The sequence below is a fragment of the Vombatus ursinus genome, unplaced genomic scaffold (assembly GCF_900497805.2).
Source record: "Vombatus ursinus unplaced genomic scaffold, bare-nosed wombat genome assembly UNPS02014942.1, whole genome shotgun sequence".
Taxonomy (NCBI): domain Eukaryota; kingdom Metazoa; phylum Chordata; class Mammalia; order Diprotodontia; family Vombatidae; genus Vombatus; species Vombatus ursinus.
This window is the reverse complement of record NW_020954720.1, coordinates 15,958,576-15,969,521: the sequence shown is the minus strand read 5'-3', so window position 1 is coordinate 15,969,521 and position 10,946 is coordinate 15,958,576.

Below are 10,946 nucleotides of genomic sequence, written 5' to 3'. Positions count from 1 at the left end.
AAAAAAAATAAACAAAAAACACCACAAACCATTAGTTATTTCTAATGGACCATCACAATAAACACACTTTCCTTAGCTCTGCATTGAAGACTTTCCAAGGCTTGGCCCCAATCTACCTTTCTAACTTTATCTTTATTATTTTCCCTTAATGCCCAAACCAGATAGTTACTTAATCTCATCATACCTTCATAATACTCTGAATCTAATTAGACAGTTCTACTTGTCCATAAATTCTCCCTTCTCATCTTTCTATATTGAAATTCTTTTCTAACTTTGATGCCCAGCTTAGGTGCCACCTACTTCATGAAGCTATCCTGGATACCTGAAGCTCAAAGTGATTTCAGCTTCCTAAAAATTTCCTAGGTCATTTCAGATCTCTTCTAGTCTACTACTAAATGTTACCTTATATCATGCTTTCTAGTATGTATGACCTATCTCTCTTATGACAGTTAGAAACTCTTTGAATACAGTTACAGTTAATATTTTTCCATTTTTGTTTTGTCTAATACTTTGAACAGAGTAGCCATGTAATGATCATCTAATGGATTAAATTTAATGATGATAAATAGATTCCAAGTTTGTTATGAATATGCCATTTTACATTATGGTCTCTTGGTAATCTTGGAGGCTCACTGTAATGCTAGACAACATCTTCTTTCCCCAAACACATACACACACTTAAAATTTAAATATATTTTATTAAATATTAATAGCTGATTAATGTTGACTGATCTATAGAATTCCAAAAATTAATAAGGAAGCCACTTATTTCTTTAAATTAAATGTCTTTCACACACATAACAATGTATAGACTGAATAAGTGTTTTGCTGTGTGATATTTTAAGTGAAAGATTTGCTAATGTGCAAGAATTTGAATCTCAGGGCTAAGTGAGAAATATATAAAACAATTCCAATCTTTGATAGCTTTGCAATAAGAGAAAAGGAGCTATTCTGATGTTTCAGAGGAGTTTAGTTTTCATATGATTAGTTGTTTCAATTTAGTCCTACACCCAAGGAAACAGCAGTGTGAGCAGATGTTTTTACTAGTGCAATGTGTTTCAAAACAGAATGTATTTTAGACTATATTCAATATTCATTACACTATTCTGACAGTTTCATTTTGAATTTTAAAATAAGGCAGAGAAAGAACAATTACATTATATTTCTCAAATTGGTTTGACAAGGATTATTGCACAATGAATAGATTATTTGATCGTGAACTAGTTAAACACTTGTCCCAATAATTATGAAGTCAGCCAGCTGATTTTTAAGAGGGCAAAAAACAATGATTTTTGCATAATTTTGCTGGCAGACTAATTCCACAGGCAAATGTAAATTTAAGATTTCTTGAAGTAGAGGTATTTAATTTCTGATACAAAAGCTAGGAACTATAAGTTCCATAGCACGTCACTGAAATGAGCAAAGGTGTGTCTTCCAAGAAAACTATAAGATTTTCCATCAATGACCAGGAGGAGAAAATAAATAAAAATATACGTGCATTACAATGATCATTTGTTAAATGCCTAGGTAATGTCTCAGTCTCCTCAGAGGATGCATCTTCTCTTAGCAAGGATTCATATATACAATGCATTCTACATTCTTGATTTTTTTTCAAAATAAATAGCTATAAGAACTAACTTAGAACTCTATTTATTGATGAGATGTTTTACTTGAACAGCCATTTTATACTTTACTCATAAATATAAAAAATAATGTTTTCTGTTAACTTTATATTAAAATAAAAATACAAACAATACAGTGGTTAAATAATTATTAAAAACAACGACAACAACAACAGTATGTTGCCCAGCATTCCTGAGCATCCTCAAACATGATAAGATCTATGTTGGCAAGTACTCAAAAGTTAGAGCAATATCTGTTTTCTCAAAAAAATTTTTTTTTTCTCATCTGGAATAAGTAGTGTCCCTAACTTTATAAAATGGTACTAGGATACCAGGAAGCTCTGTGAGGTGGTGTCTTTCTTATAAGGAAATGGGAATTATTCAAGTTCTAGGTAGGTTCATTTTCATTTTTCTTTAAAAAAAAATTATTACTCTTCTAGGAGTGGAGTTAAGATGGTAGAGGAAAGGCAGGGACTGTTCTAAGCTCCCCAAAATTCCCTCAAAAATTTTAAATGAATTTTGGAGTGGCAGAACTCAGGAAAAGAAAGGATGAGACTTTTTTCAAGTGAAACACAGCTTAGAAGTTTGTTAGGAAACTTCTGTCACACTGGGTGAGAGTGGAGCTCAGTCGAGTGCAGGCAATGCCCAACAAGACAGCAGGCCTTGGGGATAATTGAATCAACAGTGGTGGCATCAAGAGCTCTTAAACCACAGATGGTAAGAGTGTCAAGACAACTGGTGAGAAGAAGATTACAGGGATAGCTTTGCTGGCACAGGACGCAGGACTGTATTGCATTGCACGTATGTCCAGTACATCAGTCCTGTGTCACGGCTCCACAGTGAGGAGGAACATTCATACGCCAGAGCTTGCAGCTGCAGGGGAGTGAATATCCTGGACACAGTTCTAGGGTAGGAAAGAGGGCTTGTAGCACATAAAGACCAGAGCACAGGACACGAAAGAAGTAAACACACCTATTCTTAGATCGTACCACCTTGGAATTACTGAAATCTTAAGGAACACCAGAAGTAGCTCTGAAACAGTAGCACACAAATCCTGAAGCTTGGGATAATGTCCCCTCCATGCTGAAAGTAGAGACTCACTTTAGCATAAAGCCCAAAGCCAAGAAGTGGGATGGAAAATAAGAAAACAGCAGCAACAACAACAAAAATCCTGACCATAGAAATTTACTATGGTGACAGGGAAGATCAAAATACAAACACAGAAGATGACACCAAAATAAAAACTGCTATATCCAAAACCTCAAAAAAAAAAAAAACAAAAAACAAATTGGTCTCAGTTCCAAAAAGAATTCCTGGAAGATTTCAAAAAAGATTTTAAAAATTTAATAAAAGAGTCAGAGGAAAAGTTGAGAAAAGAAATGAGAGTGATGCAAGAAAATAATGAAAAAAGAATCAATAGCTTGGTAAAAAAAGAGGTACAAAAATACTGAAGAAATGATAAACAAACAAAAAAAAGACTCAAAAAGCCATTGACAATAAGAACACCTAAAAAGCAGAATGCGAAATGGAAAAAAAAAAGGTACAAAAACTCACTGAAGGAAATAATTTCTTAAAAATTAGAATTGAGCAAGTCAAAGTTAATGAGTCCATAAGACACAAGCAATCAAATAAAATCAAAAGAATGAAAAAAAAATAGAAGATAATGTGATATATTCCCTTGGAAAAACAACTGACCTGGAAAATAGATTGAGGAGAGTGAATTTAATAATTGTTGTACTGCCCAAATTCCATGATAAAAAAGGGTCTAGATATCATATTTCAAGAAATTATCATGGCAGATTGCCCTGAAATCCTAGAATCAGAAGGTAAAATTGAAATGGAAAGAATCCTCTGTTTACCTCTTGAAAGAGATCACAAAAATTAAAACTCCAAGGAATAATATAATCAAATTTCAGAGGTATAAGCAAAGCAGAAAGTTTTGCAAGCAGTCAGGAACAATTCAAATATCATGGAGCCAGAGTCAGGATCACACAAGATTTAGATTTAGATCAAAAATGGCTTCCATTTTAAAGAATGGAATATGATATTTCTGAATGCAAAGAAGCTAGGATTACAAGCAAGAATTCAGGAAAACTGAATAAAATCTTTCATGGGAAAAGTGGACATACATTGGTATAGAGGTCTTTCAAGAATTCCTGATGAAAAGACTGGAGCAGAATAGAAAGTTTGATTTTGTTATGCAAGACTCAAGAGAAGCATAAAAAGGTAAATGTGAAAGAGAAGTCATTAGGGAATCAAGTTTAAAATGTTTACATTCCTATATGGGAAGATGATAATTGTAACTACTAAGAAATTTATAATTATGAGTCAGGGTAGAAGGAGTATACGTAAACAGAGAGCATGAGTTTGAGATGACTATGGTAGGATGATTTAAAAAACAACAACTAAGAGATGAGAAACAGGGATGCTCTGGGAGAAATAGGAAGTTAGAGGAAGAAAGAGGAAATTTATCTTAAGTGAAGGAGGTGCAAATGGAAGAACTTTTACAATGCTTGAACCTTACTCTCATAGGAATTGGGTCAAAAAGAAAATACCATACAATCAATTAGGTATAGAAATCTATCTTACTCTACGTGGATATCAGAGTGGAAAGGAATAAGAGAAGGGGAGAAGATCTGATAGAAGTGAAGATAGATTAAAGGAGCTAGTGGTCTGAAGCAAAACAGACTTTTGCGGGGGACAGGGTTAAAAAAAGAGATAGAATGATAAATGGGTAAAATGAGGGTGGATGGAAATACACAGTTAATAATCATAACAGTGAATGGAATGACTTCACCCATAAAATGGAAGCAAATAGCAGAATGGATTAAAAACCAGAATCCTATAATGTGTTGTTATTATTATTTTTTTTTTTTTTACCAAAAACACACTTGAAATAGAAAGACATGTACAAATCAAAAATAAGGGTTTGGATTACAATCTGTTATGCTTCAGCTGAAATGTTTTTTAAAAACTGAAGTAACAATCATGATCTCAGACAAAGCAAAAGCAAAAACTGGCCTAATTAAAAGAGATAAGTAGGGAAACTACACTTTACTGAAAGGTATCAGAGACAAAGAAGTTATATCAATACCAAATATGTATGAACCAAATATCTTAGCACCCAAATTCTTAAAGGATATGTTAAATGAGTTATAATAGGAAATAGTAAAAATATACTAGTGAGGGACCTCAAAATCTAGATACATCTAACCATAAAATAGACAAGAAACAGGTTAAGGAGATAAACAGAATTTTAGAAAAGTTGTATACAATAGACTTCTGAAGAAGCATGAATGGAAATAAAAAGGAGTATATTTTATTTTCAGCTGTACATGGAACCTTCATGAAAATTGGCTGTGAATAAAAACCTCACAACAAAATGCAGAAAAGAAGAAATAGTAAATGTGTGTTTTTCAGATAATAATGCAATAAAATTATATTCAATAAAGGGCCATGTAAACATAGATTAAAAATTAATCTGAAACTAAATAATGTAATCCTAAAGAATGAGTGAGTCAAGAAATAAAGCATAGAAACGATCAATAATTTCATTAAATATAATGACAACATTGAGATAACATACCAAAATTTATGGGGTTCAGGCAGAGCAGTACTTAGGAGAAAATGTGTATCTCTAAATGCTTATATCAATAAAATGGAGAAAGAACAGATCAATACATTTCACATGCAGCTAAAAACCAGAAAAAAAGGAACAATTAAAAATGGTCAATTAAACATCAAATTATAAATCCTGGAAAAAATGATTAATAAAAATGAAAATAAGAAAACCATTGAACTAACACAATAAATAAGTCACTATTTAATTATCTTTTGATAAAAAAACAAATTATCAGTATCAAAAATGGAAAATGTAAATTCACTAACAATGAAGAGGAAATTAGAGAAATTATTAAATCTGTTTTAAAACAATTATGTCAGAAAAACCTGACAATCTGAATGAAATAGATGAATAATTACAAAAATATAGACTACCCATGTTAACAGAAAAGTAAATATAATCATTAATTAACCCTATCTAAGATAAATTAAACAAGCCATAAATGAGCCCCCTAAGAAAATAATCCCCAGGGCCAGAAATATTCACAAATAAATTCTACAAAACAGTTAAAGAGCAATTAGAGCAATTACTTCCAATATTACATAAAGTATTTGAAAAAATGAGGCAAAGAGGGAGCCCTACCATATTTCTTTTATTTTGCAAATTTGGTGCTGATATCTAAACCAGGAAGAGCAAAAAACAAATTCTCTAATGAATATTGATGCAAAAATGTTAAAGAAAATACTAGCAAGGAGATTACAGCAACATATCACAAAGATCACACACTATCACAAGGTAGAATTTATACGAGGAATTCAAGGCTGGTTCGATATTAGGAAAACTATCAACCTAATTGTCTATATTAATAAAAAAACAACAAAAATCATTTAATTATCCCAATAGAGGCAGAAAAAGGTTTGGACAAAATATAACACACATTCCTGTTAAAAACACTAGAATGCATAGGACTAAGTGGAACTTTAATCAAAATAATAAGTAATATCTAGCTACAATGATGAGCAAGCATTATCTGTAATGGGAATAAACAAGAAGTCTTTCCAATAAGATCAGGGGTGAAGCAAGGATGATGATTATTACCACCATTATTTAATATTTTCCTAGAAACCCTAACTATAGCATTATGACAAGGAATAAAAGAGGAAAATATCAAGACAGGTAATGAGGCAATAAAATTATCACTCTTTGCAGATAATATGATGGTATCCTTAAAGGAATCAACTAAAAAACATACTTCATGTAATTTACAGCTTCAGCAAAACTGAAAGATACGAAATGAGCCCATATAAACCATCAGCATTTCTATATATTACCAACAATGTCCAGCAGGAATACATAGAGAAATACCATTTTAAGTAACTGTAGACAAGATAAAATAACTCCCAAGACAAAACCAGGAAATATATGAACACAGCAAAACACTTTTCAAACAAATAAAAGAAGATCTAAACAATTGGAGAAATATTAATTCCTCATGGGCAGGCTAAACAAAGGTAAGAAAAATGACAATGCTACCTATGTTAAATTACTTAATCCAGTACCTTATCAATCAAATTATTGAAAAGAAAATTTTCTAAAGATAGAAAAATAAGCACAAAATTCATCTGAATGAACAAAAAGTCAAGAATTTTAAGGCACTTAATGAAAAAAAAATGAGAAGGAAGGTGGTTTAACAGCACCAAATCTTCAAATCATCAAAACCAGATCATCAAAACAATCTGGTACAGACTAAGAAATTGAGTGATAAGTCAGTGAAATATATTAGTCATATAGTATTTGGCAAATGCCAAAGCCCAAGACTTGGGGACAAGAAATCATTATTTGACAAAAAACTGCTGGGAAAACTGGAAAGTAGTTTTGCAGAAATGAGTGTAGACCAACATCTCACAACATACCCTGAGATAAGGTCAAAAATCAAAAGGATTATGTGCTTTAGACATAAAGGGTGGTTTCATAAGCAAATTAAGGGCGCATGAAATATTTTGACTGTCAGATTTATGGATAAGGGAAGAATTTCTCACCAAATCAGAGTTAGAGTACATAACATAAAGTGTATAATTTTGGTTACATCAAATTAGAATGGTTTTAACCAATGAAACCATTGCAGTGAAAAATAGGAGAAAGGCAGGAAACTAGGAAAAATTGTTTACAGCATATTTTGCTGATAAAGGTCTAATTTCTCAAATATTTAGAGAACTGAGTCAAATTCACAAGCTATTCCCCACCTGATAAATTGTCAAAGGATTTGAACAGTCAGTTTTCAGAAGAAATCAAAGGTATCTATAGTCAATGAAAAAATGATCTAAATCACCATTGAGTTTCTGAGAGTTTCTGGCCAGAACAGAAACAATGTAAATTAAAACAACTCTGTGGTACCACATGAGACCTATCAGATTGGCTTACATGGCAAACAAAGAAAATGACAAATGCTGGAGGTGATGAGGAAAAATAGGGACACTAATGCACCATTGGTGGAGTTGTGATCTGATCCAATCATTCAGTAATTTGGAACTATAGCTAAAGGGTTTTTCATACCTTTTTGACCTAGCAATACCCCATTTGATCTGTACCCCAAAGAGGCAAAAAAAGGAAAAATACCTTTATGTACAAAATATTTATAGCAGCTATTTTTCTAGTGGCAAAAGAATTAGAAATTGAGGATATGCAGATCAATTGGGGAATGGCTGGATAAATTGTTGTACTATGATTGTGATGGAATAATATTGTGCTATATGGAATGGTGAACAACATGGTTTCAGAAAAAAAAACATGAAAGACTTACATGAACTGATGCAAAGTCAAACGAGCAGTACAAGTAGAATATTAAATGTCACAGCAATATTATACAATAATCAAATGTGAACGACTCAGCTATTTTCAGAAATAAAATCACCAAAGACAATTCCAAAGGGCTTATGATGAAAAATATTATCCACCACCAGAGAAAGAACTGATACTGTCCAAATGCAGATTAAAGCATACTTTTTCTTTACTTTATTATTCTTGCTTTTTTTATGGAGGGGCAAGAGAATTGGTTTTTTGCTCACAACATGATTAATATGGAAATGTTTTGTATGTGAACACTATATATCAAATTGCAAGCCCTTTCAAGGAGAAGAAGCAAAGGGAGGAAGAGAATTTGAAACTCAAAATTTAAAATAAACAAATGTAAGTAATATTTACTAATTTAGATAAACACCTTTTTTTAATAAAGTTAATAGCCACTTTGTCTCTCAATTATTTTTTTCTACACACACAGAGTGTATTTTTAAATTCACTGCTAGATTTTTAATCCTTATTTCTGATAACACTATTCCAGATGCTAGCTCCCCAAATTATTTTTCTGCATAACAGCATGATATCTTCTTAGAAAGATTACATTTTCCACATTTAAAAAAAGTTTTCTTTGGATTAACCTCCTTGTATCAAAATTTTAAATGAATATGAAGTTAAACTGGATATTAAAAAAAGTATTATACAACTTAGTTGCTTGAAGAATGTAGTTTTTCTTTTTAAAATTTAATTTAGACTTGTGATTGTACTTTCTTTTTTTAATTAATTTATTTTGATTTGTCAGTAATCACTTCCATATGCCTTTGAATTTAAAATTTTTCTCCCCCTTCCTCCCCGCCACCCTTCCCAATGTGGCATGCAATCTGATATAGGCTATACATGTACATTCCTATTAAATGCATTTTCACATTAGTGATGTTGTAAGGAAGAATTAGAACCAATAGAAGGAAACACCAGAAAGGGGAAACTAAACTCAACAGAAGAAAAAAATAGCAAATAGTATGTTTTGATCTGCATTCAAAATCCATAGTTCTTTCTTTGGATGTGGATAGTATTTTCCATCAGAAGGCCTTTAGAGATGTCTTAGATTCTTGTATTGCTGGGAAGGGTTAAATTTATCAATATTAGTCATCGCACAATGTGGCTGTTATTGTGTACAACATTCTCTTGGTTCTGCTCACTTCACTCAGCATCAGACCATACAAGTCTTTCCAGGTTTTTCAAAAGTCAGCCTGTTCATCATTTCTTATAGCACAATAGTATTTGTGATTGTACTTTCAATGGTGAGAGAATAAATATGCTCAAAATTTTTTGAATGAAGAAAGAAGAAAATATGAAAGCATTCATGAAAACTATCCCAATAATCATTTCCCCAATAATAATTATTTCTTTGTGTGATTTTTAAACTAATTTTAATTTTAGATTTATAAAACTGAATTTTGCAAGCTTAGGTTCAATGATACTTTACTAAACTTACAACTATATGAATTTTTATTATTACACATAACAATTAACTCTAATTTTTGTCAATTCTACAACTCCATTGCAATCTTTTTTTTTCTATTAATGGAACAAGTCAGAACCTCCCATAGTGTAAAATCCTTAAAATATAGTTCGACTGACAATTAAAGATGTACTTTCTTGCTTTCCACTTTGGAACTGACCCAATGCCTTCATTTAATGATAGTAATCTTTTAGAATCTATCTGTCACTCCTCAATGAAAATATTGAAGTTGAAGTGGCCAGTGTCACTGGATCACAGAATAAGCATGAATGGGAAGAGTAAGATGTAAGAAAACTGGAAAGTTAGAATGTGGCCAGATTATGGAGGGATTTGAATTGCAAACAGAATATTTTACTTTTGAGCTGGAGTATCTACTTCACTTATTGCACCCTCTGGCCCCACCCTTCTCCTGTTATTACTTCTACAAATATTAATAACTCACATGCACAAAGCCCTTTAAGTTCTGTGAAATGTTTTGCATGTATTATGTCATTTGATACTCACAACAATCCTAGGAGGCATGTACAATTATCCTGGCTCCACATCCAGCACCCTATCATTGTACAACGTTACAGTAGGTGAAACTAAAAGTAATGAGACTTCCAATATTGACAAAAATATATGAAAAAAAAGAATATTTCCACTTCCCCAACTTTTAACAAAAAACAATAGCAACAAGAATTTATCAAGTCTGTTTAGTTAGCTCATGTACCACACACTGTGCTAAGCTTTTGAACTTTTAGGAAAAAAAAAGTTTTTTACTGGTGTGATTTTAAAAGTAAGTTAAGGGGTAAATTATGACCAAGGAAGGCTTTAAAAGTACACCTGTTCAATATCATGATATATTTATTTCCTAATTTAAAAGCCTTAATTAAGGAAGCTATGATAAATAGTTAAATGGACTAGAGAATTAATCCTGAACTGAATATTTATTACCATGCAGGGCTCCCAAAAGAATAGTCTGCTGACATAGAGATGTTCATCTTCCTCACAAGTACAATAGACCAAAATTTTCTCAAACTTACTTATTCTCATCCCATTGAATTCATGCTGTGAAATGCAAAACCATAGACTGCTTCAAGGACACAATCTATGGAGCAGATATATAGGCTGCTGGTAATACTCTAGTCAATGGTGGCTTCTTCTGAAGGCAAGAATTCCAGAGAGTACAGATTGGCTGCATTCATGATTAAACTTATAATATAGAGCTAGCAACCTTCAGCATGTCTAAGAAGGAGAATTTGGCCCAACAGATTTTTTAACCTATAAAGTACTGAAAATTTTATATATAAATACACACACATATGTATATATACATATATATGTGTATATATGTGTATGTGCATATATATGTGTATATATGTATATGTGCATATATGTGTGTGTGTATATGTACATATGAGTATATGTATGTACGTGTGTGTGTATTAAGAACTCTCAAATAAAA